At 42.1% G+C, this 25,257-nt stretch overlaps 1 protein-coding gene across 1 annotated transcript in view; it reads left to right on the top strand.

The window, feature by feature from the left end:
• Positions 1 to 238: 238 nt before the first annotated feature.
• Positions 239 to 25,257, top strand: part of LOC129702230 (kelch-like protein 4) — a 331,010-nt gene continuing 305,991 nt past the window's right edge. Inside the window, exon 1 of the mRNA XM_055643888.1 lies at positions 239 to 1,115. The gene's annotated coding sequence lies outside the window, so the exon portion shown is untranslated. The remainder of the gene's footprint in view (positions 1,116 to 25,257) is intronic.

Here is a 25,257-nt window from a genome sequence, read left to right on the forward strand (position 1 = left end):
GCTTCTGTAGTGTATTATGGTATTGACTCATTAATTTACTTATTTTCTAACGCACTGATGTTGATTGATTTCAACTTTATTTTGGCTGTAGGAAAACATACCTAGGCATTTTCCTCACAGCAAATAAAACAAGAGCAACAGAATGCATTTTCACTTGCATGTATGACATTGCCTATTATAATTTTTTTAATGGCTTAAGCTTAGTTTTATCTCAATCAGTGTGGGGAAATTGTTTTGATATTTGCTTCATACCTTGCTATGGGTGGAGTGAAGGAAGATAGGTGCCTTGATGTGGCACATACATAGTTACCCTCCCATCTTTAAGCAGGAAGATTTTCTTTTTTGCTTTCTTGTCCGTAACACCAATAATTAATACAGTAATCATATCGTAATTGCACAATGAAAGAACAATGATAAATAATTAGAAGGTAGACAAAAAATGCTGGAGAAAATGTGCTTTCTCACCCGCTGAGTTTCTCCTGCATTTTTTTGTCTATCTTCGATTTTTCCAGCATCTGCAGTTCTTTGTTAAACATGAGAAATAATTAAGTTTATTTCTGGTGTACTGTATGTCGACAGCTCTTTGTTATTCTTAAGTTCATCTTTAAGCCATTCAGGTGAGAATTTCATAGAGGTATTGAGATATTGTCAGCCATCTGAACTGGACAGTTCGTCAATTATGCTTAAATGCATTAAGCCAAAGGAAGGGAAGTTTAGAAACCAGTTATATCCTTCTGCAGTTACACAGTACACTGCACATCTCTTTAAACTTACAGAAAACAAGGATATGATGTCTGAACGCAGGAAAATTCAGTGTATGTGCTGAGGGAAGTAAAATGGAAAACAATTACCAGCAACTTCCTCTCAGAAAGGAAAGTATTCTTGGGTAAATGCAAACGTTTATCAGTCTTTGAAGGGCAGAAGAAAGAGGAAGCAGGTTGCTGTGGCATTTTCCAAAGTAATTAGTCATTAAAAGGCGTGAAACAAAAAGCAGATTTATATCACAGCATAGTGAAAAGACACTCTGTTATAACAAGGACGAAAGCACGACTAGCCTCTGGCCGCACAGTTGATTTGACAGAGTGCCTGCAATTCCGGCTATTTTACTTTCAAAGGTAAAAACTTGATATTTACTGTCTTGTTTGTATTTGCTGCAAACCAGCCTCAGGCACATACTCCACCTGGATTGTGATAACACCATTCTTCTTATTTAGTGTATCTGGTGAAAATACTAGTACTCATTTGGAAAATGCATATATAGTCTTTTCCGGAAAGAACATTTGAGTTGAAAGGAAAAGAATGATTGTTTTCCTGACTTAAGGCTTTCACTGCTGATACATATTATTTTGGTTACATTAATGGTATTAACAGTACATAGTCTCTATCAACTACTTTGTGGCTGGAGCTTCCCTGGGTTAATGAACCAGGAGTTTTTATGTCAAATGTGTATTTCTACAGCAATAATAGTTCTTTAAAATTCGTAATAAACAATCTGTCAAAATATTTTCAATGCATTTGTTTTCAAGCTGCTGCAATTTATTAAATTCCAATCCACAGATACAATACTGGAAGAATTTTTACAACTGGAAAATGATACAACTGCAGAAAGGGAAATTCTGAATTGTTATGTTTGTACCTGTAATACTGAATGAAACACAAATTGGTTATAGCTTAATAGAGCATGCACCAAAAGAGTTAAAAAAGCAAATTTGAAATTGATTTTGATATGTATTTTTATGGTCTTACTTCTGCCATAGTCGATGATTTCCTATTCTTCATTCCTTCTCTTGTTAACTACCTTCAGTTATCCATCTCTACCTCAATTATGCAGCCTAATATCAGTGGGGATGTTTGAAGCCCAATCACTGGTTTGTTTGTAACAGATAGGCAGTCCAAATATCCCAAGTATCTTGAGACCTGGTTAAAGATCAGTCAGACGGACTACATCAGTATAGTGGAAGTAACAGTTCGACAGTAATTCATAGTGAATCTTAACACTTTGTCTGGTCTCATTCTGAGAATCAAACAAAGGTTAAAAAAGCTTCTATATAAACTTTTACAGTGGATTCCTGTTCTCTGAAAAACGGATATTCAGGATTAATATTTTTCAAAGAAAAGGAAACTGAAGTTTTATGGACACCAAGTTTGCCTAGACTGAAGAACACTTGGGATACTTCAACTGTTATCTAAGCTGTATATTTGTAAGGTACAAACTGTAGGCAATAGCATAATGAATTAGAATGATACATAGTTATATCAAATAATTCAAATCATCTTCCCGGATTTTAATATTAGGTGAAAAGAGGAAGAGAAAGCTACTTTTACTTACTTACTTGCTTACTTACTTACTTACTTACTTACTTACTGCCTATTATGCCTCCTGGCATGTAGGGCAGCAACAAAGGTCCTAACAGCTACTTTTGATGCTTCTTTAATACAAATGCAATGATGTAATTAAGATGTATAGTTAATGCTTGGCCTATTTCCCATCATCAATTTACTGCTCCGTTGACTTGGAGTGCAACCAATCCATAGTTCTTTTATCAGGAACAAGAATGTAGCCAGAGGTTGCTGACTGAATTAATGAGACAGAGGACACATGATGAAGATTAGTCATTTCCTGATTGAGTATACTACTGAAAAAACCTCATTAACTCAGATACCTAACTAATGAGTAATAATGAGGTTAAACTTATGTCTTCGTTTATTTCTCTGCAGTGACTGGTTCGCAAACTTGATTTATGTGGTCCTTTTTGTTGTCTATAATGTGTTTTATTTTAAATTGTACTTTGCAATTTGGCTGCACAGAAATGGTTCCATTGTATTCCTGATGTGATCTAATTTGTATTTCAGTGCCAGTTTATAACAACCGCTGTCCTAGACAGTGTTTGAGGGGGAATACATCAATAATGCTGTCAATGTCTTTACCTCACTGTAAATACTTTGGGAAGGTAACTTTAGCTGTCCGACCTTTACCTGCATCCTATGTGAAGACCGAGAATGAGGTCGTTGGAAACTCAAAAGAAAGAGAAGGATAAGAAAGATAAGATAAGAGTGTGAGAATGTAAACAATACTACCAAGGATGAAAATATGAAGGGCTCCAGTTAGACAATTAGTAGAAAAAAGATTGACTAGAACTATGAAACAAAACAGCTCAAATTAACGCAGCATTGCTCCCCTGTGTTAATTTGTGCCCCATATCAGAGGAAGGATGTGCTGGGGTTGGAGTGGGTTCAGGGGTGGTTTACAAGAATGATGCCAGGAATGATTATGTTAAATATGATGAGTGTTTGACGGCACTGGGTCTCTACTCACTGGAATTTAAAAGGATAAAGGGGGACCTCATTGAAACTTACAGAATAGTCAAAGGCCCGGATAGATTGGATGCCGAGAGGATGTTTCCGCTAATGGGAGAGTCTAGGACCACAGCCTCAGAACAAAAGGACGTACTTTTAGAAAAAAGATGAGGAGGAATTTATTTCGTCAGAGGGAGGTGAATCTATGGAATTCATTGCCACAGACGGCTGTGGAGGTTAGGTCATTGGGTATTTTTAAGCTGCAGATTGACTGATTCTTGATTGGTAAGGGCGTCAATGGTTGTGGGGAGAAGGTAGGAGAGGGAAAGATATTGAGAGGAAAAAATAGATCAGCCATGATGGAATGGCAGAATACACTTGATGGGCTGAATGGCCTAATTCTGCTTCTAGAACCTATGTAGCTCGAGATAGGATGTAGAGTTAATGTTGCTGTCATATATTATTTGTGTGCAATTTCTGGTACCACTTGCAGTTTTGATGTTATTATGTGTATTCATCCACCCAACTAGTATCCTTTTGTGTAATGGATTTCTTGTAACATAATTAAAAAATAAGTACCGGATAATTACTTTTAGCAGCCTATTGAACATCAGTAATGATTTGCTGCAAAATGATGCAAGGATTACTGGTCAAATTTCACATCACATCCTTCTTAAAAGCCCTGTCCTATGGTACGAGTTCATTCCAAGAGCTCTCCCGAGTTTAAAAAAAATCTAACTCATGGTAAGCATGGAGAATGAATGTAGCGGGTATGTCGGAGCTCGGGGACGTCTCTTAGCAGCTCGTACTGCTAACGGTAGGTATTCGGGAAGACTCGCTAATGGCAGGTAAGCACAGCAAGACTCGTGAAGATTTTTCAACATGTTATAAAATGTCCACGAGAGCCCCGAGTACCAACGAGTGGCCATTACCATAAATCCCCGAGTTCGAATAGGTCCTGACTGTCCTTGCCACCTATACCTTTCATAATTTTATATACCTCTATCAGGTCTCCACGCAACCTCTGTCAATTTGTCCAACCTCTCCCTGTAGCTGAACCCCTCCTAATCCACGCATTATTCTGGTAAATCTCCTCTGCACCCTTTCCAAAGCCTCTATATCATTCCTGTAATGGGTGTGACCAGAATTGCACGCAATAGCCCAAATGTGTCCTAACCATAGTCCTATAAAGCTGCATGGTGACTTCCTGACTCTTATACTCAATGCCTTAGCCTAATAAGCAGGCATACCATATGCCATCTTTACCACACTATCTACTTGTGTTGCCACATTCAAGGAGTTGTAGACTTGGGCTCCAAGATCCCCCTGTACATCAATGCTATTAATGCAATGGTCATGCAATTAATTGTATATTTTCACTTTACGTTTGATCTCCTAAAGTACAACATCTCACAGTTTCTTGGATTATATTTCATCTGTCATTTCTCTGCCCAGTTCCGTAGCCGGTCCTGCTGACGGGCTTTGTCAGGCATCCTCACAGTTTGTGACTGCAGCAGTCTTGGTGCCATCTGTAACTTTACTAACCAACTTGTCTATGTTTACATCCAAGTCATTTATATGTATCAAAGACAGCAACAGCCCCAGCAGAGATCCCTGTGGAACTCCGCTGGTCACAGACCTCCAGCCTGAATATTGTTCTTCTACCACAGCCCTCTCTCTTCAATCAGTAAGGCAGTTCTGCATCCAAATGACCAAGTCACTGTTAATCCTATGTGTTTTAACCTTCTGGATAAGCCTACCATGGGGAACTTAATCAAATGCTTTACTATAATTCTTGTAAACATCATACACTGCCCAACCCTCATCGATCACCTTCATCATCTCCTCAAAAAATCTGATCAAGTTATTAAGGCACGACCTGCCGTGTACAAAGTTATGCTGACTGTCTCTAATTAATCCATTCACAAATTAGAGTAAATCCTATCCAAATAATTCTCTCCAATAGCTTCCTTGCCACTGTCATGAGGCTCATCAGCCTCTAGTTCCCTGGCTTCTCTCTTCTTTTCTTCTTAAATACAGGAACAACATTAGCTACTCTCCAGTCCTCTGGGTCTGTTTGTATTAGTCAACATATAAAGTGGTTTAATTTGGAATATTTATTTAGTTGTAGCACATAGACGTAGCTTGAGGCCAGATGGTTGCTCTGATTCTTTCATCTCCTTCCCCTCTTTCACCTCCTGCTTGCCGGTGATAAGGGATGAGATTTCATTGTAGCATGGTTAGCAGACCACCGTGAATCTTAAGATGCACTCGGCTGAGCACTACAGGGTCCCCCCTGTGTGTTCCAAGCAAGCAAGTGCGTTCAAACATGTGAATGGATAAAGACCCATGAGCGCATGGGATAACCCTCTTCTCTCTGTGGCCATCTGGACTTGTACATCAAAAGCCCAGGAAAATGTAGTAAAGTAAAATCACCATGTCTGCTGTACTGGATTGCATGGTGCTCTTGTGTGGTCTCACACCAGCAGGGTAATGAAAGCATGGAATCTTCTCTGCTTTTGATAAATCTTTGAATTGTTATCTAGTACCCTCAATGTGAGTGCAGTCAATAACTGCCTGAACTATTACAAACTCTACTGCCCTTCTTGTTCTGTCTGGTGGTCTTTTGCAAGGGAGAATGTAATGCGTTCAGCTCTCTTGGAATATTGACCATTCATGACTTTGCCTGCACCATATGCAGAATATTTTAAAGATATCTCCTGCTCCAGCCTGAAACAAGGCCATAATATTGAAAAAAATTAGTCCATCACCTTGATCGTCTCTGAGTAACTCACTTTTGGACATGTAGCTGTAGAGTCTGGCATTTTTTAGTGACGATCTACTATGTGAAATGCAGATGCAGATGTTTTACACACTGTTTCCCATTGAGAAGCACATGGGAGAATTGGTCACTGAAGATCCTTGCTGGATGCAGCCTTAGCTGAGAGTACAATTTTCTCTTCTCTCATAATGTTTCCTGCTCTACATATTTGTATTACACAACAGTCCCATGTGCAGGAACAACTGATTGCAATGGGTATTTTGAAGTAAAAACAAACTGTTCAGCAATTGGAATAACATTTTCTACAGAACTTATTGACTGAAAAAACACATCAAACATCAGTGAGTTGAATGTTCAATCGGAATCAATCAGCAACTCACCAGCAAGAATCGACGATCCCTCACAATGACATTGTTTTGGGATCCTGTGGCTCCCTCTGTGTTCGGCTGTCACGGAGATATCTGTGATGGTTTAGTGTACATGTTCATTTGTTTCTCGACATGGTGACTAACACAATACATCATCCACCATTTTGAGATATGCCAGATCTTTAAACTGTTAAGAATGTAGAGGCACTTATGCGCCTACTTGTGCACACATTTATGGGCCCAACATAGGTTATCTGAGATGTTAACGCCCAGGAATTTGAAGCTACTAACTCTCTTCACCGATGACCCACCAATGTAAACCAATGGTACATGTGCCTGACTTTCCCTTGCTGAAGTCATTTCCGACGTCTCTCTCTAATAGCCCTAAATCTTCTGAACCTTGTTCATCAGAGGACTCCTGGGACACTGCAAAGCATAGTCGTCAACTGATTTTCAGTCCTTTGTGGTAGCACAATGATATATCTGGTAGAACTGCTGCCTCTCAGATCCAGTGGCCTAACTACAAATCTGAAATCTGACCTCGGTCTTTCTCTATGAAGTTTGCACATTTTCTCTGTGGGTGCCTGTTTCCCCTGGGTGCTCTGGTGCTGTTCGACATCCTAAAGATGTGCATGGTGGTAGATTAATTGGCTGCTGCAAATTGCACCGAGTGTGTAGATGAGTGGTACATTTTAGGGGGAGCTCAGGGGAAAGTGGGATGAATAGATTACAGGGAAATTTAGTGGGGAAATAGGATTGCTCTGTAAGTCAACAAAGTTTAATGGCCTCTTGTCATGCTGTATAAAAATATACAGAAAGTATACAAATTCTGAACGTGCAAAATTAAGTTATTCAGTGACTCCTCACTTATACATGTGAATCCGATTCAATTTGATCAGCAGTTTAGGATGTTTTACTATTTTAAAGACATGTTGTTTTATCATAGCAGCCAGAAGGCTGTGAAGAACAAAATCTCTGTTCATCATTTTTAAAAGAAACCAAAATGATTTGTATAAGATTAGTTATGTGTAATTATCCATGTCAAAATTTCAGTTAAATGTTCATTATGTTTAAAGTGGCAGTCTACATTATTAATTTTTGCTTTAGAAATGCAAAGTACATTAGTGTACTTATAGATCATGAAAAACATATTAAATCAACATGATTGTGGGACTGTATCTAAAGCATTATAATTCATTGATTTTACTGAAAGTGTAAAACCGTGTTAATAAAGTCTTAACACCCAGAGTTGGATCACGTTTCAGTTTAAAATAAGTTTGGTAAACATGATTGAATGCAGATTGCAACTTCTAATGATATGTGTAATTAGTATGTGCTGACACTGAGTGCAATCCTTCTATTTAATACTGCTTCCATTAACTCTAATTTAGTAATTTTATATGTTCTGTATTTGCACATTTGAGTTATTTACAGACTGAGCTCTGTGCTCTTCTTGGCCAAGTTATCGTCCTGTTTCCGGGCAGTGTAACTGCTACCTGCAGTTTTCACACCTACTCGGTTTGCCTTATTTGCTCCTTTGATCTTCATTGTCTGGTGATGCTAATTTTTGAGCCTATGGCATCATACACAAGATGTACATTTTAGACTTCTATTAACGATATTTAATATGCTTACGTTTAAGCTCTAATGTTCAAAAACCCTGATTCAGAATTTGTAGACGACATTGTAAAACAATTTTAGTTCATGTGATTCCTTGCCATCCAACAATTACAGTGCTTTTGTATTAGCAAGCCAGCCAATCGCATTGATCTGCTCCACAAACAACAAAGGATGCAAAATGCACACAATTTAATTAATATATAAAAAATTACTCTGAAATCTACATAACTATTAGAGTAAACACATTATGATTGGAGTTGAATCTGGTTACTAACTAAATTGAACATAATTTTTGATATTACTTTATATTTTCTGTTGGAGAAGACTACAGACAGTGCAGAAGGGCAGAACACTGACAACAATGTCAGGATTTATGTTAAGTTATGATAAGTGTGGGAATCTTGAAGTTGTGATCAGTTTCACAAGGTAATCTACATGAAAACCTATAATTTCACTGTCATCACCTCAAAACAATTGACTCCATTTAGAAAGTTAAATCACTATTTTGATTGAATTTGTGCATCAGTCACATTTTCTTTAATCCTTGGTCAAGATTTCGCAAAGACACTGATCACTTTTGTACTTCTTGTGTGTTTCTGCCTTCCATTGGCAGTATTGTAAAACAATCACAAGTACCAAAATCACAAGATGTCTCTTGGCAGGGTTAAATTTACATCTATTGAATCATGAAGCAACATGTCTGGATTGCCACAAGCAAAACAAACTATGTGTCAGTTTAGACATATTTGCATGGCCCTTTCAACAATCCCTCTATTTGTCTACTCTTATCTTTTTGCTGGGAATTGTAGAAATAATATATAGTACTATTTTCAAAAGATATTCAGCGGTCCAATCAGTGCAAAGTATATAAACAGTCTGACATTTGACATTTTTTCAGTGACTGGTTTGACATTTTATCAGTGATTGAAATAGAAGTCTGTAATCTTATTTAAATGGTCAATCTCAACAGCATTTCTTTCCCTTGACCCCATGATTTTTGAATGATTTCAATAGGGCAATATATTTTCCATATAGTTTTCTGGATTTTCTATTGTTGATTTTTTGTAATATTCATTGTTAGGATAAGATGTCAAAGAAAGTAAGTAATCCAATGTATTTTCTTTATCGTTGTATCTGTGTGAATGGATCAGGCTGGATTACTGGTGATATGGATGCCAAACCATTTGAAGCTGTTGATCATCTCGATAGCAGTTTCATTGATGAGACAAAAGTTGTTTTCGCTCCTTTGCTTCCTAAGTCAGCCTGCAACTTTGATTTGCTAATGTTATGGGCTAGGTTGTTGTTCTGACCTCTGGACATTAGGTTCACAATCTCTTTCTTGTACTTCATCTCATCATTGTAGATCTTGCCAACACTACTGGTATCGTTGGTAAACTTAAAGATCGAGTTGGCATTGTATATGGCCACATTTTCATGGGTGTACAGGGAGTAGAGCAAGGGATGAGCACACAACACTGAGGGTCAGGGTGGAGGAAATGTTATGGCCAATTCTAACTGAATGAGGTCTGCTGTACAAGTGCAGAAGCTAGTTGTGGATGGAGATCCCAAGTTCAAGATTGCAAAGGTTAGGTTGGCCTATTCATTTTATTTATCTAATTTCTGACCTCTGGACCTCTGGACTTCTTACCTACATTTATAATTGTATTTACTTTCTTTCTCCTATCTTATCAATAATAACTTTTTTACTTCAGTGCAAAGTTAACATTTTGTAAACCCATTCCAGCTCATGTAATTTTTTGATGATTTTACCTCAATTAATTTCAAGCCATAGGAAGATCTTTCACAGGCATTATAGTTACCCAAATGTAAGCCAATACCCTCATTTTCAGCTGACTTAAAACATGAAATAGATTGAGAGCAGCAGGTATTATTTGAACGTGATTCACATTTATTAGAATTTGGAAAGAAACTGGTTCTCTCCATCAGTATAATTTGGCTAGCATTGTTGGACTGGGTTACTCTTTAGCAAAGAAGAGAACATATAATTCCCTTGAGCTGTTAAGTGCAATGGGGACTCACAGCGGTCGCTGATCATTCTCCTCCGCCGGGATCACAATTCCGTTTTCCGTTTGGCGACATCAGCGACATCTCCGACGCTGGGCTGGGTCTCCGACTCTGGGCTGGATCTCGACTTTGTGCTGGGCTGGACTGGGTCTCCGATGCAGGGCTGGGTCGGGTCTCTGGGTCGGGTCTCAGATTTAAGATTTTTAAACCTCGCTAACTTTTACGGCATTCAACCGATCAGACCAAAACTGGGTGCACTCGCAGCACAGGAAAATGGCGAGTAAACTGGCGAAAAATCGTAGCGCTATCACAAAACGTTTTGCTCAAATAGAAAGACCGCGCAAAACGGAAGATAACAATATCAGAGTTTTAGTTATGTGTAGATCTTACTGTTGAAATGTTAATCCAACAAACCTGTCCTCTCAGGTACACGTAAAAGATGTAGCATTATTTAATAGCAAGTAGAGTAGAAAGCTTCTTACCTTTGAAGAAAAGTGTACGAAAGAAAGAATGAGGGGTCCTATGCCAGATTTGAGATACGCCAGTTTTGTACTTTGCAATAGACAATAGGTGCAGGAGTAGGCCATTTGGCCCTTCGAGCCAGCACCGCCATTCAATGTGATCATGGCTGTTCATCCCCAATCAGTACCCCGTTCCTGCCTTCTCCCCACATCCCCTGACTCCGCTATTTTTAAGAACCCTATCTAGCTCTCTCTTTAAAGCATCCAGAGAACCTGCCTCCACCGCCCTCTGAGGCAGAGAATTCCACAGACTCACCACTCTCTGTGAGAAAAACTGTTTCCTCGTCTCCGTTCTAAATGGCTTACTCCTTATTCTTAAACTGCGGCCCCTGGTTCTGGACCCCTAACATCGGGAACATGTTTCCTGCCTCTAGCGTGTCCAAACCCTTAACAATCTTATATGTTTCAATGAGATACCCTCTCATCCTTCTAAACTCCAGAGTGTACAAACCCAGCTGCTCCATTCTCTCAGCATATGACAGTCCCGCCGTCCCGGGAATTAACCTTGTAAACCTACGCTGCACTCCCTCAATAGCAAGAATTCTCCTCCTCAAATTAGGGGACCAAAACTGCACACAATACTCCAGGTGTGGTCTCACTAGGGCTCTGTACAACTGCAGAAGGACTTCTTTGCTCCTATATTCGATTCCTCTTGTTATAAAGGCCAACATGCCATTTTCTTTCTTCGAATTTGCGGAATCCCAATGTTACGTGCAGTCCAATAGGTCTACCGTTGGTAATTTTGGAGGATGAACATTGTGAGGGAAGGCTTTCACTCTTAATACCATATGTTCTATTAATTCTAATCTATATTATTAAAACTCTGATCTTGACCGTTTTTGGCCCACTGTGCTGCCATTTCTGACAGAACGCCGCCATCTATGGCCGTCATTTTTGGCCACCTCACTCAGAGCCCCCCCTCCGCCTTATGGGTGCGGAGGATTTTCCCCGGGGCGGTGGGGATCGGGCGAGAGGAGGGGGTGCCACAGAGGAAGTTTGCCAGGTGACCCCGGAGTCTGTGAGCTCCTCCCCATCGAAAAAGAGAAGGAGGAATCTCAAGGGAGGAGCCGAAGGGGGATGAATGGGAATTCTCCAGGGGGAAGGGGAATACTGTGGTGGAGGAAGACTCCCACCCTTTGGTTCGTCCTCCGGTCCCATGTTCTGGAGGGGATTCTGGGGAGGGTGGCGATGGGGACCACTCGGGTGATATGAAGTAGGGGGAGAATCCTGTTGGGGAGGGAGTCCCGCATCAGGCAGTCGAGGAGGCCCAGGAGCCACCCAGGATGAGGTGCAGAGAACGCCTCTGGAGGTAGAGACTGTAGGTGAGGAGGTGTTTGGGGAAACCAGCCCTTCTCTCCTTTAGGACCTGGCTGCAGAGGGAGTCCCTGAGTCTGGTGCAGCAGAGTTCACTCTGGGCCCAACTGCGGGAGGGGTAGTCGCCCCCACTGTCGATGGTCTTGAATCCCCGGGTACCCCTCTGCCACTGGCCCCAGGTTTGGGAGGTGGAGGAGAGACCAGTGGGTGGGGAAGAGGCAACCGCCACACAGGGTGAGGAGGGAGTATCAAGCACTGAGGGTGTGTCTGGGGATGGGGATGGTGTCTCCATCTGCAGTGAGCAGGTGGAAGGGGACTCCTTTGACAATGAATCAATGGATGTTCTCGCTCCCCCCGACGTCTTTCCACTCATTCCAGTGGAGGAAATCTGCGAGTTCATCCAGGCCACTGAAGGAGCCCAACATCGGCCCAGACTGGCTTCCCTCCAGTGGCCAACCCTACATGGGCTCATCAGCTCGCTGAACCACATCCTCAGAAGGATGGGGGTGGGGCAAGGGGGTGAAGGGGAACAACCGGCGTCAGCTCGGGTCCTTCTTGGACAACCTGGAGAAGGATGCCAAGACCAAGAGCAGCGTCATTCCTGTTGAGGGTAGAGGGACCAGTGGAGCGTCCCTTGTAGCCAGGGTCTGGAGGGCAAGGATCACCGCCACTCCACGTAGGGCCTGCAAGGGAATTAGTGGCTCTGCTGTCAGGGACCGAAGGACTGGTGAAGGGATCTAGGGAGTAGGCAGGGCTGAAGATGTCCTGGTTGGGCTGCTCCTAGGCCTGGCCAATCTGACCATCCGCAAGTCACAGCACCAGGCGGAAGATGGCTTTGCCCGAGCCAGATGCTTGCCCCTTTCCCGGGGTTGTACAGTAGTTATCAGAATATTTGTAAAATAGTCAACTGGTGATTTTGTAACATGGTGGTGGGTATGTTATCCCAGTTTTGTTTTTTTATTGGTTTTTGTGTCCTGTTGGGATTTAAATAAATTATTTTTTGATACAAAAAAAAAGCTGGTTACGAAACACATGGAACTGGGTTTCTGCCCATCCCTCTGCAATTGGATCCTCGACTTCCTCATCGTCTGTTTGAATTGGCAGAAACCATTAATCCTCAGTGATAATCAGTACGGGAGAACCTCAAGGCTGCTTGCTCAGTCCCCTGCTCTACTCACTCTATATTCATGACTGTGTAGCCGGATTCCATTTTCAAGTTCGCTAATGACACCACCATTGTGGGACGAATTACAGATGGTGATGAGTCAGAATATAGAAGTAAGATCAACCGACTAACCATATGGTGCCAGCTCAACAACCTGGCTCTCAATATCAGCAAAACCAAAGAACTGATTGTGGACTTTGGAAGAGGAAGGTTGAGGACTCACAATCCTGTTTAGGTCAATGGGACGATGGTGGAGAGAGTCAAAAACTTCAAATTCCTGGGAATACATATTTCCGACGATCTTTCCTGGACCCAGCATACTGATGCAATCAAGAAAGCACATCAACGCCTCTACTTCCTGAGAAGATTATGGAGATTTGGTATGTCAAAGAGGATTCTCTTGAACTTCTACTGGTGCACAGTAGAGAGCAAACTGACTGGTTGCATCATGGCCTGGTTTGGCAACTTGAACGTCCAGGAGCAAAAAAGACTGCAAAAAGTTGTAAGCACTGTCCAGGCCATCACCGGCTACGACCTCCCCACCATCAAACAGATCTATTGTAGTCGCTGCCTCAAAAAGGCAGCCAACTTCATCAAAGACCCACACCTTCCTGGCCACACACTTATCTCACCACTGCCATCGGAAAGAAGGTACAGTAGCCTGAGAACTGTAACATCCAGGTTCAGGAACAGCTTCTTCCCTACAGCCATCAGGCTATTAAAAACTACTCATAAGCTATAAATGACAATAGATTATTATTATTATTATTATTATTATTATTGCACTGTTATTGTTTGTTCTTTTTTTCAGAGTTTTTGTTATATTATTTATTATGATTATATATTCTGTTATATATATCGGATTATATTTCCGTTAAAAACATGGAAAACGGCTGATTTTTGAGCTGAAATTTTCTGTGCTAGTCGGGGTGACCGTGAAGCACAGCTACCTAAATTTTCAGGCAAAAAAAAAGATAGAAAGTAAGGTAATTACAAGAGGGAACTGAAGGTAGAAAACAGCGGAAGTGAACAGCCGACATTTGCCGTGGAGATTTAAAGATCCAAAATATTGGGAATTATCGCGTTTGCTCGCTGAATTTCATCAAAAGTAAGGCATTATTAACTTACTTTTGATGAAATTCAGCGAGCAAACGCGATAATTCCCGATATTTTGGATCTTTAAATCTCCACGGCAAATGTCGGCTGTTCACTTCCGCTGGATTGGCACCTTCAGTTCCCTCTTGTAATTACCTTACTTTCTATCTTTTATTTTGCCTGAAAATTTAGGTCGCTGTGCTTCACGGTCACCCCGACTAGCACAGAAAATTTCAGCTCAAAAATCGTCCATTTTCCATGTTTTTAACGGGTGGGAAAGTGCGTGTTTCCCCATTCACTAACATGTACCGAACTGACATATGTCCTCCAGTTAAAATATTCGGTCACGTGAGGGGGGATCTACGCTCATTTGACCTTTGGTGAAATCACCCTATTGGTGTCCTGGTTTCAAATCGGAAATCTCACTCCTCAGGATTTTGCCCTTGAAATCTTTGCGTTTCAGAGTAAATAAGGATGTATTTGAGATTCATTGTTTGGATGTAAATAAACTAAAATGTACTTTGTCTGAATTTACTGTCAGCATCTGTAGCATACCAATAGCCAAGTACTAGAATCAAATTTTCAGTAATTAATCATAGCATAATGCTGCCTCTGCAGATGTAAATAATGCAAGAGCAAAAGATGAGAGAATGCAGGTAACAAAGCTTTCCATGGCAAGGCCATTTTGAGACTGTTTTCGATCGCATTGTGGATGGAATTAGATGATGCAGCTGCTATTTTATCTGAGTTTAACAACCATTTGTCATTTATCTTCATAAGAATGACTTACACAAATGTTCATTGGAAGAAAGGTAGGAACAAAACTATTAAAACTGTAATTTCAGCTACTCTACATGTACATGAACAAGTAATCAAAATGTCACTTTACAAAATGAGCTTGCACAGTCAGACAGAATTAAAGATATGTCTATTTTATTTTTCATTTTCTGAGTATGCATTTAGGTCACAGCAATACAGGTTGTGCTTTTTGATGGACAAATTGTTCATTTGACAGGCTTGTATTCTCAACCAAAACATTCACTTGAGATGATGCCTTTTCTGGAAATATTTGTTTTCTACTTTTATAATCAATTATCCATTGCAAAATATTTCAGGATTGTATTTCAAACAGTGTCTTCTGAAAGATAAGGGACTTTTACATCATTTGACAGATTCGGTGGATTGAAGGAATAACATCCTCGTATCATATTTCATAAATATGCTAATTCCTGGCAGAAAATTCTGTTGTGACAATATTGATTTTTTTGTCTGGCAAATTACTGAATGTTTGGGTTATGTCAGCGTGTCAAAACCTGCTATTTTTCATTTAAAGTTTAATGCTGTCTAAATCTAAAAATCTAGCATTTGTTTGACAGTCACGGAAAATTATTTTAATGCAGCAACCTGAAGGTAAGTTGCCCAAGGTTTAGTTTAGTTTAGAGATCAGTGCAGAAACAGGCCCTTCAGTCCACCGAGTCTACGCTGACCAGCGATCACCCAACACTAGCACTATCCTACACACCAGGGAAAATTTACAATCTTTATGAAAGCCAATTAACCTACAAACCCGTACGCCTTTGGAGTGTGGGAGGAAACCGGAGCACCCAGAGAAATCCCACGTGGCCACAGGGAGAACATCCAAACTCCGTTGAGACAGCACCCGTAGTCAAGATTGAACCCAGGTCTCTGGCGCTGTAAAGGGCCTGTCCCACTTGGGCGATATTTTCTGCGACAGCCTGGAAAGAGGTTGTCACGTTGTGGAAGGGGCGTGGTGCATGGTGACGCATTTAGTGACGCGTAGGTGACGCATGGTTTTACCCTGTCTCCCCAGGATTTTGGAATGTTCAAAACCCAAGGGCGACATTTGGGCGTCTCATCATGTCGTGCGCCCTGTCACATGCTGACGTATGTTGTCCTGTGGGTGACGCCCGGTTAGAGTTAGGGTTAGGGTTAGGGTTGGGTTGGGGTTAGGGACCGCAGATGGGCTGTAAAATATTCTTCCTTCAATGCATGGATTTTAAACATTTATATATTAAAATTAATACAATAAAATCAATGGTGCAAATGAAAAGATGTCGGAGTCGTTCAGTTTTATTTATAGATGTATTGGTCCGCTTCCAAATCCAATCACCGTCTCTGTAACCTTTCACAGGGATGGATTCAGTGAGAGTAGACTGAACTCCCCTCTCCCCTCCACCCCCTCCCGCCCCCATCCCTCCTTCTCCACTCCCCCTATCCTCCTCCCCTACCCTCTCCCTACTTCTTCCCTTCCCTCCTCTTCTTCCCTTCGCTGGTAGCAGACATTTTCGGATGGCATGGTAAACATTATCTAATCCTGGTCGACTCCTACTCTAACTGGTTCAAACATGATTTACTGCCTTCTATCACATCAGAAATGGTCATTCAAAAGCTACAGAGACACTTCTCCACATTCGGCCCACCTGTCCGCTTGCAGACCGACAACGGAAGACAGTTTACCAGTCATGCCTTCAAACACTTTGCTAACCGATGGAATTTCCACCATGTCACGAGCAGCCCCGAATACCCACAAAGTAATGGGCTCGCTGAACGAGCCGTCAGAAGCGCAAAACAGCTAATGGAACGCGCCCACCTGGCCAAGTCAGATGTGTACCTCAAACTTTTAAACCTCAGAAACATCGCTAGAGATGGGGTCCTGGGCTCACCAGCCCAACGCCTGATGTCCAGAACAACGATACCAATTGTCCAGCAGACGCTGGTGCCACAGGTGCTGAAGCTGGCCACGATCCAGAAGCGCATCCAGGAGAAACACAACATCCAGAAACGATCACATGACAAGTCCAGCAAACCACTTAAACCACTACTACCTGGCCAAGTCGTCCGTTTGCAAACTGCTATGGGACATTCCCGTCTAGGTTGCGTTGTTGGCCCGTCCAAAGAACCCCGATTCTACCTTGTTGACATCGATGGCGCCTTGTACCGTCGGAGCCACCAACACTTGCTGGCTGTGAAGGAGCCACGTCCCCCACCAGCCGATCCTTTCGCTCTACCTCTATTGTTCCAGCCGTCTGCTGCGGTGGCCACCACCAGTTCCAGCATGTCCCTTACTCCACCACGACAGGCGTCTATGACTAACAACAACACTACCTCTCTCGCATGCTCCCCCAGTCTGTCACCACGAGTGTCCCCTGCTGCTTTCTCACTTCCGGGCTCACCGCCTCCCTCTAACTTTTCTGGCAAAGAGGGAGAGGGCTTGGTCCATACACATTCGGGCCGTATTAGTAGACCACCTGACAGATATGGCGAGTATATTTGAATTCAAAGCTGCATGTGTGTTTAACTACATTTGCTCTTTACGGGGAAGGATGTAGATTGGTTATTGCATGTGAACCAATCATAGTAGAATAGCATCACTAACCCCATCCCACCTCATACTAACACCCACTTCCTACACTGGTCAGTCTTGGAAACGGTAACGATGAACTAACAATTAACGACCTGCTGTACCGCTATAATATGGGTACTGATTAAAGATGATCTTGAACTCCAGATTGTACAGTTTGCTTATTTACAGACTTCTTAACCCAATTCCTCATCTCCTCTGAGGGAATTGTGGAACTCTATACTGTATATATTGGAGGTGGGCTATTGTCATCAGGACTGCAATATTGCATAATGACAAGTAAAGAGATAACTGAGGGGGCTCTGGGTGTTGGAACTTGATGGTGACGGGGCCAGAAATATATGTGGAATAATTTGGAAACTGCTGGATACTGACTAGGAAGACCAGATAATCTGTAACTAGCCTTTGCCTATTTGACTCGGTTCAGGAAGAATGCTGACTTTGTGCTCCTTGTTCGAAACGTGATTTTGGAGGAACAGAACCTCATAATTTGCTTGGATAACTTACAACCCAGCAGTATGAACATTGAATTCTCTAATTTCAAGTAATACTCCCTTTCCCTTGCCCCTCGCCACCTTCCTCCAACCTAGTCGTTTAACCAGGCATTTGTGTGGGAAAGGGCTGATTAGGGATAGTCAGCATGGCTTTGTATGTGGGAGGTCGTGTCTCGCAAATCTGATTAATTTTTTTGAAGGAGTGACCAAAACGGTCGATGAGGGCAGAACTGTAAGTGTTGTGTACATGGATTTCAGTAAGGCATTCAACAAGGTTCCGCATGGTAAGCTGCTCTGGAAGGTTAGATTGTATGGGTGTAGTGGTCATTTGGCTTGTTTTGTGCATCATTAATGATGGCATGTATCTTTTAGACTGCCCGTTATATTGTAGGTGGGATTTATGACGTATTTTAGAGAGTATTTGCAGCTAAGTTTCTTGCGCAGAAGCTCAGTTTTTAGATTAGTTTTGGACCAGCATGGAGAAGGCATACCCTTTGACCATGCGGAGTGTAACGGAGACACAAGGAGTTTTTTAACCTTTAAAGTGATAAGCTGGAGTTCGATGAAGATTATAGTGTATGGGGTCGGAAGAAGTTCGGATGTATACCTTAGTGTTTTTCATCAACAATAAATAATTTATTAATCAAAAGACTGTGCTATGAAGATTTATATGTGAAGGAGCTCTGAAGGTCTCTGTCAGAGAGCTCGCATGCATATAACAACATTCCCTTTAACCATGTAGTCCACTTAGCGGCTAGAGGGAGTAATCTCTTGAACAATTTAAACATCTGCCGCTACAATGGTATCCAAAGACAGATAGCTGAATGGATAGCAAATTGGCTCCATGGAAGGAAGCAGTGGGTGATGGTGGAAGGTTGCTTCTTGGACTCAAAACTGTGACGTGGTGTGCCTCAGGGTTCGGTGCTGGGCCCATTACTGTTTGTCGTCTACATCAATGATTTGGATGAGAACATACAGGGCAAGATTAGCAAGTTTGCTGATGATACAAAAGTGAGTGGTTTTGCAGATAGTGAAGATGGTTGTGAAAGATTGCAGCAGGATCTGGATCAATTGGTCAGATAGGCTGAGGAATGGTTGATGGAATTTAATACAGAGAAGTGTGAGGTGTTGCATTTTGGGATGGGCAGGACATACATAGTAAATGGTAGGCCTCTGGGTAGTGTTGTAAAGCAGAAGGATCTAGGAGTGCGGGTGCATGGTTCCTTGAAGGTCGAGTCGCAGGTAGATAAGGTAGCCAAAAATGCTTTTGACACATTGGCCTTCATCAGTCAGAGTATAGAGTATAGAAGTTGGAAGGCCATGTTGCAGTTTGTATAAGACATTGGTGAGACTGCATTTAGAATATTGTGTTCAGTTCTGGGCACCATGTAATACGAAAGATATTGTCAAGCTTGAAAGGGATCAGAAAACAATTACGAGGATGTTGCCAGGACTAAAGGGTGTGAGCTGTAGTGGGCTGAGTAGGCTGGGTCTCTATTCCTTGGAGCGCAGGAGAATGGGAGGTGATCTTATAGAGGTGTACAAAATCATGAGAGGAATAGATCGAGTAGATGCACAGAGTCTCTTGCCCAGAGTAGGGGAATCAAGGACCAGGGGACATAGGTTCAAGGTGAAGGGGAAGAGATTTAGTAGGAAACCAACGGGTAACTTTTTCACATAGTGTGGTGGGTGTTTGGAACGTTGCCAAATGAAGTAGTTGAGGCTGGGACTATCCCATCGTTTAAGAAGCTGTTGGACAGGTACATGGATAGGACAGGTTTGGAGGGATATGGACCAGGCACAGGCAGGTGGGACTAGAGTAGCTGGGACATGTTGGCCGGTGTGTGGGCAAGTTGAGCCGAAGGGCCTGTTTCCATACTGTATCACTCTATGACTCTATGAATCTATGACAACATGTACTGAGGTTAACTTAGAAGTGAAATCTACACAGAATGAGTCCCAGCTTGAAAAGGGGAACCTGGATGCGAGCCCCCGAGAAGTGAGATTGTACTCGGTGTTTCTGAGCACGGCTCTGGTGAGGACTTGGTGGACAGTTCATGGACAAAGGTATATGCTGCAGCAGAATGAAATACTTTACTTCCTCTTCCCCCTGTTCATTTTCCACACCAAACTGCACTCTTCAAGATGGAAGTAACTAAAAAACATTTACGTTTGGCAACAACTGTTTGCTGCTTTTAAGAAGCTCCAAAGAACTCTCCAAGCACTCGACATTAATTGAATGAAGCAAGACTCAGTAGAAATGCTAACCTTCAAGTAATGGTTGATATATTTGAATAACACCATGAAGTAGGGGGATATTCTGCTTTTGAGACAGTCCAGCTGTGTTAACACATGCACCATCCAAGTCCATTTTGCACTGCTGATCTCAGATCAGTGCTGCAAAAAGGTTATTGCAACATCCTGCCCATTCTGGATATTTCCAGCAAGATTAAATTTCACATCCTTCCGATATGATCACTTATCTCGTGCTACCAAAGTGAAAGTGTGCTTCGGAAGGCACAGTGGAGACAATTTGGCACCCATGGTGTCAATAAAATATTGCACTGCCAAATGTTGTGCCCAATTAAATGGGTTGCTATGTATACCTCATGTGCATATTTATGGGTGGATTATAGTGAATAATAGTCGTAGTACACTGGGTCATAGAATGCTGCTGTAGCTCTTTTTTCGTTCATGAATGCCAGCTCTGGGAGTGAACTAAAAACACATGATAGAAATTTTTTAAATTTACTGCCGCGATTGCTTTTGAAATAGCTCTGTACATGTCACTTCAGCAGCCACAATAATTTAGAAAAATACTAAGAGATATATTATGATAAAATCTTTAATTAGCAACTTGCAGGAGGTTTTTGATGTGCCTTTAGGCTTTCAGTCTTGATTTACTGCTTGGGTTCAGTTCCTATGAACTATATGATGCCTCTATCTGTGAGAAAACTAGGCCAATACTTGCTTGCTACCGCTTGCTGGAGTATATCATATAATCTTAATGTCTACTGCAAATGATTGAATCTACAGTCTAAGAGCCCCAGGATCATGTTAAAAGCCAGCAGATAAATTTATTTAATAGTCATGAATAACATTAAGTATAATCAACATATGTTTAATAGCTATAATAATTCCTAATCTGAAAATAACAAAGATGTTATGGAGTGGTGACACAAGAGCCCTTCACTCAACATGAGCGATGCCAAGGAACTGATTGTTGACTTCAGAAAGGGGAAGTTGGGAGACCGTGTGCCACTTTTCATTGGTGGGCCAGTAGTGGGGTATGTGAGCACCTTCAAATTCATGGGCATTAATATATCATGCTAACCTGCCATGAGTCCAGTGTATAGATCCACTTATGATGAAGGCATGCCAGCACCTGTACCTTTTTCCCTTTACCAACCCTCTGCTCTGCCAAGTGGAACCTGTCTTCACCCTCAACAAACTTATCTTTTGACTCCTCTCACTTCCTCCAAGTTAAAGGTGTTGTCATGGGCACTCATTTGGGCTCCAGCTATGCCTGCTTTGTTGCTGATTACTTCAAACAGTCCTTGTTCCAGCCATACACTGGCCCTATCCCCAAACTCGCTCTCTCTGCTACATCAATGACTGCATCGGGGCTACTTCCTACATCCATGAAGAATTCATGGACTTTATTAACCACCACTAACTTCCACCCTGCCCTCAGATTCATCAGGACAACCTCTGATAGAAACATAGAAATTAGGTGCAGGAGTAGGCCATTCGGCCCTTCGAGCCTGCACTGCCATTCAATATGATCATGGCTGATCATCCAACTCAGTATCCCGTACCTGCCTTCTCTCCATACCCCCTGATCCCCTTAGCCACAAGTGGCCACATCTAACTCCCTCTTAAATATAGCCAATGAACTGGCCTCAACTACCCTCTGTGGCAGAGAGTTCCAGAGATTCACCACTCTCTGTGTGAAAAAAGTTCTTCTCATCTCGGTTTTAAAGGATTTCCCCCCTTATCCTTAAGCTGTGACCCCTTGTCCTGGACTTCCCTAACATCGGGAACAATCTTCCTGCATCTAGCCTGTCCAACCCCTAAAGAATTTTGTAAGTTTCTATAAGATCCCCTCTCAATCTCCTGAATTCTAGAGAGTATAAACCAAGTCTATCCAGTATTTCTTCATAAGACAGTCCTGACATCTGGTGAACCTTCTCTGCACTACCTCTATGGCAATAATGTCCTTCCTTAGATTTGAAAACCAAAACTGTACGCAATACTGTAGGTGTGGTCCCACCAAGACCCTGTACAACTGCAGTAGAACCTCCCTGCTCCTATACTCAAATCCTTTTGCAATGAAAGCTAACATACCATTTGCTTTCTTTACTGCCTGCTGCACCTGCATGCCTACCTTCAATGACTGGTGTACCATGACACCCAGGTCCCGCTGCATCTCCCCCTTTCCCAATCGGCCACCATTTAGATAATAGTCTGCTTTCCTGTTTTTGCCACCAAAATGGATAACCTCACATTTATCCACATTATACTGCATCTGCCAAACATTTGCCCACTCACCCAGCCTATCCAAGTCACCTTGCAGTCTCCTAGCATCCTGCTCACAGCTAACACTGCCCCCCCAGCTTAGTGTCATCTGCAAACTTGGAGATATTGCCTTCAATTCCCTCATCCAGATCATTAATATATATTGTAAATAGCTGGGGTCCCAGCACTGAGCCTTGCGGTACCCCACTAGTCACTGTCTGCCATTGTGAAAAGGACCCGTTTACTCCTACTCTTTGCTTCCTGTTTGCCAGCCAGTTCTCTATCCACATCAATACTGAACCCCAATGCCGTGTGCTTTAAGTTTGTATACTAATCTCTTATGTGGGACCTTGTCGAAAGCCTTCTGGAAGTCCAGATACACCACATCCACTGGTTCTCCCCTATCCACGCTACTAGTTACATCCTCGAAAAATTCTATAAGATTCGTCAGACATGATTTACCTTTCGTAAATCCATGCTGACTTTGTCCAATGATTTCACCACTTTCCAAATGTGCTGCTATCCCATCTTTAATAACTGACTCTAGCAGTTTCCCCACTACCGATGTTAGGCTAACTGGTCTGTAATTCCCCATTTTCTCTCTCCCTCCCTTCTTAAAAAGTGGGGTTACATTAGCTACCCGCCAATCTTCAGGAACTACTCCGGAATCTTAAAGAGTTTTGAAAGATTATTACTAATGCATCCACTATTTCTGGAGCTACTTCCTTAAGTACTCTGGGATGCAGCCTATCTGGCCCTAGGGATTTATCGGCCTTTAATCCATTCAATTTACCCAACACCACTTCCCGGCTAACCTGGATTTCACTCAATTCCTCCAACTCCTTTGACCCGCGGTCCCCTGCTATTTCCGGCAAATTATTTATGTCTTCCTTAGTGAAGACGGAACCAAAGTAGTTATTCAATTGGTCCACCATATCCTTGTTCCCCATGATCAGCTCACCTGTTTCTGACTGCAAGGGACCTATATTTGTTTTAACTAATCTCTTTCTTTTCACATATCTATAAAAACCTTTGCAGTCAGTTTTTATGTTCCCTGCTAGTTTTCTTTCATATTCTATTTTTCCTTTCCTAATTAAGCCCTTTGTCCTCCTCTGCTGGTCTTTGAATTTCTCCCAGTCCTCCGGTATGCTGCTTTTTCTGGCTAATTTGTACGCATCATCCTTCGCTTTGATACTATCCCTGATTTCCCTTGTTATCCATGGATGTACTACCTTCCCTGATTTATTCTTTTGCTAAACTGGGATGAACAATTTTTGTAGTTCATCCATGCAGTCTTTAAATGTCTTCCATTGCATATCCACCGTCAACCCTTTTAGAATTAATTGCCAGTCAATCTTGGCCAATTCACGTCTCATACCCTCAAAGTTACCTTTCTTTAAGTTCAGAACCATTGTTTCTGAATTAACAATGTCACTCTCCATCCTAATGAAGAACTCAACCATATTATGGTCACTCTTGCCCAAGGGGCACGTACAACAAGATTGCTAACTAACCCTTCCTCATTACTCAACTCCCAGTCTAAAATAGCCTTCTCTCTCGTTGGTTCCTCTACATGTTGATTTAGATAACTATCCTGCATACATTCCAACTATCCCGCATACATTCCTGATTCTTCTCTCCTCTTTCTTGATCTCTCTGTCTCCATCACAGGATGGATTGAAAGGGTGGCTGAAAACCGACCACCTCCCACAGTTATCTTGACTACACTTCTTCCCACCCTGCCTCTTGCAAAGATGCTATCCCCTACTCTCAATTCCTCTACGTTCACACATCTGCTCCCAAGATGAGGTTTTCCATACAAGGACATGCGAGATGTCCTCATTTTTTAATGTATGTGGTTCCTCCCTTCTGTCATCGATGGGTCCCTCACACGTCTCCTCTGTGTCCCGTAGTTCTGCTCTCACTCCGCTTTCGCGCAGACGCAACAAGGACAGTTCCCCTGGTTCTCATCTTTCACTTCACAAGCCTCCACATTCAACACATCACCCTCCAACATTTCCGTTACCTCCAACGTGATCCCACCACCATTCACATCTTCCCATCTCCACCCTTTTCTGCCTTCCGCAGAGACCGCTCCCTCTGCAACTCTTTGGTTCACTCATCACTACCCACCCAAACTACCCCCTCCCTAGGTACTTTCCCTGCAACCGCAGGAGATGTAAAAAATGTCTTTATACCTCCTTCCTCGACTCCATCCAGGGACATTAACAGTTCCTTCGGGTGAGAGAGTGATTTATATGCACCTCCTCTAACCTCAACTGTTGCATTCAGTGTTTCTGATGAACCTCCCCTGCATGAACAATTGCCTGGCAGCCAGGGAGGCTCCTGGACAGGATGGCATATCAGCTGAACTCCTTAAGTATGGAAACTGTTAACTTTTCCCATACCTGCTCTGCTGGAGAGAGGGTGGTGTCTCTCGAGACAGGTGTAAAACCAATACTGTTACACTGTGTAAGAAGAAGGGAGATACCAGCGATTGCAACAAATACAGAGGGATCTCACGTCTTACTGCACTGTATCACTCTACAAAATGATCTATTTTGACATTAGGAATTAATTTCAGAGGATGAATGTTACTATCTGCTTCAATGCGAAATTCATTCATTTTGTCCAATCAGGATTCATGTTGCTGTGTTTGAAATGTCCAAATGTGTG

Source organism: Leucoraja erinacea, chromosome 12, assembly GCF_028641065.1.
Source record: "Leucoraja erinacea ecotype New England chromosome 12, Leri_hhj_1, whole genome shotgun sequence".
Lineage (NCBI taxonomy): Eukaryota > Metazoa > Chordata > Chondrichthyes > Rajiformes > Rajidae > Leucoraja > Leucoraja erinaceus.